Below are 9,001 nucleotides of genomic sequence, written 5' to 3' on the forward strand. Positions count from 1 at the left end.
CTTGCTTATCAATTGTTCGCTCCAAATTATCTGATCTGTATGAATGGTTACATTAGTGTAGAATATATCCAATGCCAATGTTTTTTTAGCTCTTCATTGTTCTTGTAAGTACATGCTGTCCTTTACCAGTGTACTTATAATGACAGGTAGTTGTTCATGTACCATCACTCTGCAGCTTATTTTCCTTTGCCCTCTATTTTCTACACATCAGATCTATATTTACTCTTACCATAAGGTTGGTACTGAAGAAGTTTAGCTATGCATTGCTCTTGGCTGTACCTTTTGCCTGTATCGCTGCACTTACATTTATAGCTACTTGGTTATGTAGCATCACTCTTCATCTTATCTTAAATATTCTCCATTTTTTCGTATATTATCACATCTATATTTACTCTTAACAAAATGTAGAATAAAGGCCATGCTTTTGAAGAAGATTCTGTGGTAAACTTCTTGAATTGCCCCCCATCAGCATGGACAATGCCTTTATAGAGCCTGTCTTCACCAATAATGTAAGTTTGTCCATCTCAAGCCTTCAAACTTTGTTGTATATATTTGGTTAGGCATGACTGCAACAGCTGTTTATTTTTGGTGTTTGCATCAAATTGCTTGTTTAAAGTTTATTATGTAGTTCATAAACAAAAGTTTGTCCTTTCTCAATTTAAGTTTTCAGTTGTACAACCAAGTTCCTTCTTCATACCATGTAAATTAAACTATACATAGCAAGTGATCTTCTTTTGCACTGCATGTATGCTTCTGTTCTTCATCCGTAATCCAGTGGTGTGGTGAACCTACCCACTACAACACAATGGCATATTCTGCAATGTCTTAACTAGGAACAATGTCATATCATTCTACTATTATTTAAACCGTCTCTTTATTTGCCAATCTGAAATGGTATAAATTGACAACACACTAACCATTGATACTTATGAGTTCTTGATCTGTAATCCAGTGGTGTCGTGAAGCTGCCAACTCCTTCACAATGTCATTTCCTGCCATGTCTTGACCTGAACAATACCATGTTGTGTTAATGCAATTTTAAACTGCATCACTTTATTCGTCAGTAAGAAATGTGATGAATTGTCAGCACTGATACTTTTATGTGTAAAACCTGTCATCTGTCTGCTTGTTTATCTTTCAGGGTGAGGAAGATATAAGTGTTGAACAAGCGCAGTCTCATCATCTTGCTCAGCTGCTTGCGCTGCAACTCCCCAGCAGGGCTAACCTTTCTTGAACTCTATTGAAGTGCTGTCGGTTTTGTATATTATTTTCTCGGCGTGTTTATTTGCACTGGTGGCGATCTTTGATGCCTAGTGTATGTAATCTGCTGTCTGCTTGTGCTTTATTACCATAGTGGAGAACTTTGATGCCCAGTGGATGTAATATGCTGTAATTTCTTGCTTGTATAGTCTAGGTTTTCTCTTATTCACGATGCTGCAGTTACTTTACTGTATATATATCCTGTCTTCGTAGTAAACCGGCCAAACCGTAAAATTATGGTACATAATCGGGCCGTCATGCAATCACGATGTAGGTTGGGCCTGAAACGTGCCGAACCGCTCATGGGCCGGCAGCAGCCCGAAATGAACCCCAACCCATGATTGTGCGAATCAAATCACGGGCTTTTAACAAGCCAAAATTGTCTCGGTCATTGTTTGGCCCAATCAGATATCGGCTGCGAGCAGGCCGGATGCAAACTGAGCCGTAGTTAGGCCCAACTATATGACGGGCTTTTAACAGGCCGAAATTAATACAGGGCCGAAATGTTAAACGGGCCCTTAACAGGCCAAAACTAATATCATGCCGAATTACTAAGTGGGCCTTTAGCAAGTGGGCCCAAAAGCATAGTGTCCAGTTGACGGGTCGAATCTGATATGGGCCATAATTGAGACCAAAGCCTCTTAAAGGGCCGAACCTGATCTGGGCCGTAATTTGGCCCAGAACATGGTAGGCTTTTAACGGGCCGGATCTCATATGGGCCACTATTAGGCCCGGAGCATGGCATGCCATTAATGGACCGGATCAAATATGGGCCGGCATTTGGCCCAAAAAATGGCAGCCAGTTAATGGGCCGGCCTACTAGGGTCCTCAAAATCTTGTGGGCCTATAGCTGGCCGGCCCATTAATGTCGGTGAAATCTCATGGGCCTTTAGCTGGGCCGACCCATTATGATCCGCAAGAATCTTGTGGGCCTTTACCTGGGCCGGCCCATTATGGCACACAAAAATCTTGTGGGCATTTACCTGGACCGGCCCATTATGGCCCGCAAAGTCTTGTGGGCCTTTAGCTGGGCTAGCCCATTATGGTCCGCAAAATCTCATGGGCCTTTAGCTAGGCCGACCCATTATGGTCCGCAAAATCTTGTGGGCCTTCTATTGGGCCAGCCCATTTAAACTTGATGGGTCGGTCCACGTGTCAACATATCATAGGCGCATCTCGCCCATTGGATGAGTGACACCTGTGCCAACGCGGACCTGGCACGTGTCTCCTCTAGCCAATGATGATTTTACACGTGGAAAATCCCCATTGGTCGGGGCTGTTAACAGGTTATCGGATCCATAACCCGACCCGATAGCTTAATGGCGTTCCGTTACAGTGGATGCCACGTGTCGGTCACCCTTGACGAAAGCACTTCTGTGACGCGTGATTTATCGTCATGGAAGTGGACACTTCCGTGATGATAATTTTGGTAATGTCATGGAACACTTGTACGACATCACAGGTATGAGTATCTGGATTCTGTCATAAATTTGTCATGGATGTACATGCATGACAAAAACGCGACCTACTGTGACAAACACGTATCATCACAGAAGTGTATTTTTTTTGTAGTGCATATGGCTCCTTCCAGTTGCCGACAACTGTGTTACAAAACATGATCATCTCATACAATAAAATTTAGCATCATGTCTTGACCATATCAGATCACAACATGCCCCGCAAAAACAAGTTAGACGTCCTCTACTTTGTTGTTGCAAGTTTTATGTGGCTGCTGTGGGTTGAGCAAGAACCGTTCTTACCTACGCATCAAAAACCACAACGCGGTATATGATCTTCAGAAAGAACCCTGTTCATTGAATCCGATTCAACTAAAGTTGGAGAAACTGACACCCACCAGCCACCTGTGTGCGAAGCACGTCGGTAGAACCCGTGTCGCGTGAGCGTACGCGTAATGTCGGTCTGGGCCGCTTCATCCAACAATACCACTGAATCAAGAATCAACTAGTGACGGCAAGCAATATGTATATACCCACGCCCACAACTCCTTTGTGTTCTACTCATGCATATAACATCTACACATAAACCTGGCTGGAATGCCACTGTTGGGGAACGCAGTAATTTCAAAAAAAATTCCAACACACACGCAAGATCATGGTGATGCATAGCAACGAGAGGGGAGAGTGTTGCCTACGTACCCTCATAGACCGTAAGCAGAAGCGTTATGACAACACCGTTGATGTAGTCGTACGTCTTCACGATCGACTGATCCTAGTACCGAAAGTATGGCACCTCCGTGATCTGCACACGTTCAGCTCGGTGATGTCCCACGAACTCTAGATCCAGCTGAGTGTCGAGGGAGATCTTCTTCAGCACGACGGTGTGATGACGGTGATGATGATGCTACCGGAACAGGGCTTCGCCTAAGGACTGCTATGATATGACCGAGGTGGATTATGGTGGAGGGGGCACTGCACACGGCTAAGGGATCAATGATCAACTTGTGTGTCTATGGGGTGCCCCCTCCCCCGTATATAAAGGAGTGGAGGAGGGGGAGAGGGTCGGCCTCCTAGGCACGCCCAAGGGGTGAGTCCTACTCCCGGTGGGAGTAGGATTCCCCCTTCTCTAGTTGGAGTAGGAGAGGGAAGGAAGGGGGAGAAGGAGAGAAGGAAAGGGGGGGCGCCCCCCTCCAATTCAGATTTGGCTTGGGGGGGCGCCCCCACCTTGGCCGCCTCCTTCTCCTTTCCAGAATGGCCCATTAAGGGCCATTGACTCCCCGAGGGGTTCCGGTAACCCCTCGGTACTCCAGTATATGCCCGAACTCTCTCGAAACCTTTCTGATGTCCAAACATAGTCATCCAATATATCAATATTTATGTCTTGACCATTTTGAGACTCCTCGTCATGTCCGTGATCACATCCGGGACTCCGAACTACATTCGGTACATCAAAACACATAAACTCAAAATACCGATCGTCACCGAACGTTAAGCGTGTGGACCATACGGGTTCGAGAACTATGTAGACATGACCGAGACACATCTCTGGTCAATAACCAATAGTGGAACCTAGATGTTCATATTGGCTCCCACATATTCTACGAAGATCTTTATCGATCAAATCGCATAACAACATACGTTGTTCCCTTTGTTATCGGTATGTTACTTGCCCGAGATTCGATCGTCGGTATCTCAATACCTAGTTCAATCTCGTTACCGGCAAGTCTCTTTACTCATCCCGTAATGCATCATCCCGTAACTAACTCATGAGTTACATTGCTTGCAAGGGTTATAGTGATGTGCATTAGCGAGAGGGCCCAGAGATACCTCTCCGATAGTCGGAGTGACAAATCCTAATCTCGATCTATGCCAACTCAGCAAGTACCATCGGAGACACCTGTAGAGCATCTTTATAGTCACCTAGTTACGTTGTGACGTTTGATAGCACACTAAGTGTTCCTCCGGTATTCGGGAGTTGCATGATCTCATAGTCATAGGAACATGTATAAGTTATTGAAAAAGCAATAGCAACAAACTAAACGATCATCGTGCTAAGCTAACGGATGGGTCAAGTCAATCACATCATTCTCTAATGATGTGATCTTGTTAATCAAGTGACAACTCATGTCTATAGTTAGCAAACATAACCATCATTGATTCAATGAGCTAGTCAAGTAGAGGCATACTAGTGACACTCTGTTTGTCTATGTATTCACACATGTACTAAGTTTCCGGTTAATACAATTTTAGCATGAATAATAAACATTTATCATGATATAAGGAAATATAAATAACAACTTTATTATTACCTCTAGGGCATATTTCCTTCATTGCAACCCCAAGCGAAAGTTATATGTTGTTAGGCAAATGTAAAACCAAGGTTGGGCCTTGCTGGAGGAGTTTTATTCAAGGCGAACTGTCAAGGCGGTCCCATAGCCCCAACCGTGTAAGGAACACAAAATCAAGGAACATAACACCGATATGACAGAAACTAAGGCGGTAAGAGTGGAAGAAAACACCTAGCAAAAGGCCAAGACTTCCACACTATGCCAAGTATATAGATGCATTAATTAAATAAGAGATATAGTGATATCCCAACAAATCTATTGGGGATATAACAATCAGTTATGACCTGCCCAGGAGGGGCCGGGTCAGCCTCAATGGCGGGTTACAAAGGAAGCCCAGTAAACATTCAGGGTGATAGTTTATTAAACCTTATAGAAGGCCTAAAGGCCTAGAGGCGGCTTAAGGCCCAATATTGTAAACCGCCGTGTGTAAGGAAAGACTTGTAAAGAAAGGCACGTAAAAGAAGTCACCGAGCCGGACACGATTTATGAGCCGGCCGGGACTCTGTAGGCCACCAGGCGTCAACCCGTGTATATAAGGGGACGACCCGGTGGCGGCTTAGGGTAAGAAACATGAGATCGATAACCAAGCCGGCGAACTAGCCTCTTGGTAATCGAAACCCTAGCAATACCAACACCACTAGACGTAGGCTTTTACCTTCATCGTAAGGGGATGAACTAGTATAAAACCTCTCGTGTCCTTTGTCTCGATTAACCCCTTTAAGCTTCCTAGTTGCGATGGCCCTACGACTAAGTCCTTCCACTAGGACATCTGCCGTGACAATTCCACGACAGTTGGCGCCCACCGTGGAGCCAGCGCACGGTGGATTTGAGTTCTTGAAGGGCAACTTCAAAGGGCTCAAGGGATACGCTGTGGGCCGGATGACCAAGAGTCATCGCGGTAAGCTCTACATCAACGACGAAGGCTGCGGCCCCGAGGCCGGCTAAATCGAGTACGGGTACCGGGTCCCCTTCAGCGAAATTCATGTCTTCATCGGCCGGATCGGGGAGTCAGGTCCTGAGCCGGATGTCCACACCAACCTCGTCGAAACGGCTCAGTGCGCGAGGACCATCCGTGTTCAATCTGTCATGAAGCATGCTTTCATAGGCTGCATCCACGGCGGTGAATACTCTGAAGGATCAGGGGAAGGCGCTGAGACGGCCATCTGTTTTGACACTACATCATCAACGGGTGAGACAGACTCTTTGTATCAGCTGTAGGATGGCATGCTCGGGGGCTGTTCCGATGGCACCAGTATTCCGGACCCCCTTGAGCCGCCGAATTGGGCCGGAGTCTTCATGGCAGGAACACAGCCCGGGAAGAACTCCACAACAGCAGCAACAACAACTACCGGGTCGGTCACAGCCGGGTCAGGAGACCCTGCACGCCCTCGGCTCAGATTCTAATGGACCTCACGGATAAACTAACGACTCTGTTAACTGCCGTGGTAGATCCGGCGGATAGAGCCCAGGATGACGCAGAGGTGGCACGCGTGCGTGAAGAGATGGTACAAGCTAAAGAAAATTTAGCAGCAAAGGAGGTCAGGATGGCAGCGGAGCGGGCGGCTTTAGACGTTCATGCGCAACAGCTTCAAGCGGAGACTTTCCGGCTCTCGGTGGATCTGAACACGTCAAACGAGGTCATGAGAAGAAGGCATCAGAAAACTCAGTCACGTCTACCTCTGATGCTCGATCCTAGGAACCTTTTTTCATACACCCGGGGCTAGGGCAAGCAACCCGCCGGAGGAAAATCGGATCATGACTCCCGGGGCACCGGTTCAACCGCGCACCATGGAGCCACCTCGTGTACATACCACTCCGCCTCATTATGTACCAACGCCGCCGGGTCACTTCTCCAATCCCTTGGAAAACCTCATTGCAGCGTCGGCTCGTTTGGCGGCTCTCCCAATGGAAGGCGACTCACCGGCGGCAATCGAAACGCGAAGGGTGAGAGAACTTCTTCAAACAGCTCTGGCACAGCAGGATGCGTACTCCTACAGTCGAGACAGGATCCATTCAACTCCTCGCCCAAGCCGGAGTCCAAGCTACATTAGGCATATGGACTCGGCTGACATGTCAAGCAATGCTCAACGCCGCAACTGACCGCACAGGCATGAGCCGGTACAGGCTGGAGCCCTTAACTTGGCGGATCAGGAGATGATTCGACAAGAGGCTGAGCGAGCAGTTCAACTAGCAGCGGAGCAGGCGGCTCATCAGACTTTTTTGGCTTATCCAGCAACCTCGGTCGAGGCAGGAGTGGCCACAAGAACCGTAGGTGTCTCTTGCTTGGTGCCGGCCATACATAATGAGCGGTTGCCAAAGGACTTCAAGGGACCTCGTAAGGTGCCTAATTACACGGCCGACTTGCAACCTGGGGCTTGGATTGAGAGTTATGAGATGGCTATGGAGTTGTTGGAGGTCAGCAACACGACAATGGCCAAGTATTTCACTATGATGTTGGATGGAACGGCTCGTACTTGGTTGAAGGGGTTGCCACCCAATTCTATCGGCTCATGGGCGGAGTTGAAGGCCCGGTTCATTCAGAACTTCAAAGACACATGTAAACAACCCATGTCGATTGTGGACCTGATTAATTCTAAGCAAGAGGACGGTGAATCTACAACCCATTAGGTGCGCCTGGTCAAGGAAATAATACATTCATCGGATAAGATGGATGCCGGCTCAACAGTCTTGATGTTGGAGAAAAACTGCCATTTTAAACCTCTGAAGCAGAAGTTGGGGCAGCTCAGGCGTGACTGCAATGACATGGGCCAGTTGATGGCGGCTCTCGTCAAGTATGCTGATTCTGATAGTACCAAGGACCCGGTGTCTGATGAAGAAAAGACATCAAAAGGAAAGAAGAACGGCAACGGCAAGGGTCACCAGCATAACCCGGCAAATCAAGGAGGTAATAAACGTAAAGCTGATGAATTTGTCGCTAACACCAATGTGCAGGGTGGCAATCAACGGCGCAAGGGCAGGCAACCCCCTCGGTTGGGCGGGTCAGGTCCCACCCTTGAGCAACTATTGAATGAACCTTGTCCAAGACATGGCACCCGGGAAAAGCCAGCCACCCACCTATGGAAGGATTGTACAATCATGAAGGCGTTTAAAAATTCAAATGCATTTGATGGAGGTCATGGCCCAGGCGGCGGTTCAGGTGGGGGCGGTTTCCATGGCCCGGGCACCGGTTCAGGTGGAGGAGGATTTCACGGTCAGGGCCATCCAGGTAACCAAGGAGGATATAATCCACAAACCGGCCAAGGTAATCAGCAGCAACAGTCCGGATATCAGAGCAACCCAAAACAGTTGAATAGTGGGCAATACCATGTGTTCACCACTAGTTTATGTAAGAGGGACCAGAAGCTTCACAAGAGGGCCGTCAATGCCATTGAGTCGGCGATTCCACGTTACTTACGGTGGTCAGAACAACCTATTGTGTGGAGCAGAGAGGATCATCCACCCGGGTTGATAATCTGGGTCACTTGGCCTTGGTAGTGGTGCCTCAGGTTGGTGGATATAAATTCACTATAGTGCTTATGGATGGAGGCAGCAACATTAACATCCTCTACTATGAGACGTTCCGTTGGATGGGGTTAACTGATAAGAGTCTTAAGCAATCCAACACTGTTTTTCATGGTGTGGTACCTGGCAAGTCGGCATACCCGGTTGGTAAGATTGAACTGGAAGTAGCCTTTGGGGACGAGTATGACTCCAGAGCAGAAAAATTAACCTTTGAGGTGGTTAAGATCAAAAGCCCATATCATGCTCTGTTTGGACGGCCGGCTTATGCCAAGTTCATGGCTCGGCCGTGTTATGTGTATTTGCAGCTCGAGATGTCGGGTTATAAGGGCACCATTACAGTACATGGAAGCTAGAAAATAGCCTTGGAGTGTGAAGAAGGTGATGCTGCATATGCTGAGTCTGTTTGTGCAACAG

The sequence above is a fragment of the Triticum urartu genome, chromosome 4A, assembly GCF_056163025.1.
Source record: "Triticum urartu cultivar PI428250 chromosome 4A, HENAU_Tu73, whole genome shotgun sequence".
Classification (NCBI taxonomy): Eukaryota; Viridiplantae; Streptophyta; class Magnoliopsida; order Poales; family Poaceae; genus Triticum; species Triticum urartu.